Below are 1579 nucleotides of genomic sequence, written 5' to 3' on the forward strand. Positions count from 1 at the left end.
GGATGTCTGCGGCCCCAAAAGGGTGCTGCCTCAGCGGCTCTGTGGCTCCCGCCTGTCCCAGAAGCTGTCTGCCTCTGTGGTCCTCACTCTAACCTGTAGACTCGAAAACTTTATTAAATAATAAGTACTGACCAAGAGATAAACTTTGGTCAGGACCATTCCCTGGACTTTCCCAGCTGAGAATGACTCTGAGATGCAGAACAAACCTATAGGCCACGGTACTTTCCCATGAGGCTTTGTTATTTTCCAAGAACTATAATTCCCAGCATTACAGGAAGTTACCTGGTTCCTGCAGAGGCAAAGCTTACAGGTTAATTTTGGTCATTACACATCAAAACATGACATAGTCAATACTAGATTGTTTTGAAATCTCAGCTAAGAAAGTCAATACACTTTTTTCAATTTAGCCTCTGGTACATTCTTACGATGTAGAAGAATTTTAATCCAATAACATGGATATTTTGTCTGGAATATAGACATTACCTTAGTAAATACCTTAATCCCAAACAATGTAGATACAAGTTAGTTGACAGATGGAAACAGCCATGTTTAAAACCGAGCTCTAATTGAGGAGCAAAGTGATGAATCAGAGAAAGATTTGACAGAATTTGTTGGAGATAGGATATGTCTAACTCACACAAGAACAGGAAAAAGTCTATTTAACATCAGTGAGAGAAAGAGGAGCCAGTTTTTTGTTTTTTGTTTTGTTTTTTTTTTGTTTGTTTGTTTTTTGAAAAACTGGGACAGTTTTACAGACAAGTTGGTGAGACAAAAAGCTAAACACAGGTGAAGACAAAGACAGAGACAAGCCAAAGAATACAGAGCCATAAATTTAAAACATGTTGCCAGAGTTAGTTTGAGGCCAACCAGAGCAATTTAGTCAGAGGCCAAGAAAGAAGCCAGATTGAATCAGTCTATTTGGAGAAGAAAAGTTTGAGCCAGAACAGTTGAATTGATCCAACTAGCCAGAATTCAGGAAGAGTGAGCCTATTAAGCAATAAGACAATTACATCAAGCAGATAAAAGTTACTTTTACACTAGTATAAGAGTAAAAAAGCAGCCACAATCTTTGCCAAAATTCCACAAGAATGGTCTCTATCTCAGTTGCTAATATTATTCCCCTCTTCTTAAGATTGCTCTCCTCTAGCAATCCACATTGCTCTTATCACTATTGTCTTCCAAGTTCCTATTAGAATGGTCATTAAGTTGTGTTTACAACATTCAGCTGTTTTCCTAGTCCAGAGTTCCAAAACTTCCATATTTCTTCAATCTCAGCATGTTCAAACCTTTAGACCAATAACTAACACTCTGACATCAACTCTGTGTTATTTACTTTTCTATTGATGTAATAAAACACTCTTTCTAAGGCAACTTAAAAAAGAAAGGATTTACTAAGTGGCTTATGGTTTCAGAGGGTAGAGTTTATGACCATCATTGTGAGGAGTGAGCAGAGATGATCCTAGGGCAGCAGAGAGCTTATATCTTGCTATATAATTATGTGACATATGAGGGAGGGAGGGAGGGAGGGAGGGAGGGAGGGAGAGAGAGAGAGAGAGAGAGAGAGAGAGAGAGAGAGAAG

The 1579-nt window shown here is 38.6% G+C and overlaps 1 protein-coding gene across 1 annotated transcript in view; it reads left to right on the top strand.

Moving 5' to 3' along the window:
- The window catches only part of Rtl4 (retrotransposon Gag like 4), a 400789-nt gene that overhangs the window by 219649 nt on the left and 179561 nt on the right, over positions 1–1579 (top strand). The gene's annotated exons all lie outside the window — the stretch shown is intronic.

The sequence above is a fragment of the Mus caroli genome, chromosome X (assembly GCF_900094665.2).
Source record: "Mus caroli chromosome X, CAROLI_EIJ_v1.1, whole genome shotgun sequence".
Classification (NCBI taxonomy): domain Eukaryota; kingdom Metazoa; phylum Chordata; class Mammalia; order Rodentia; family Muridae; genus Mus; species Mus caroli.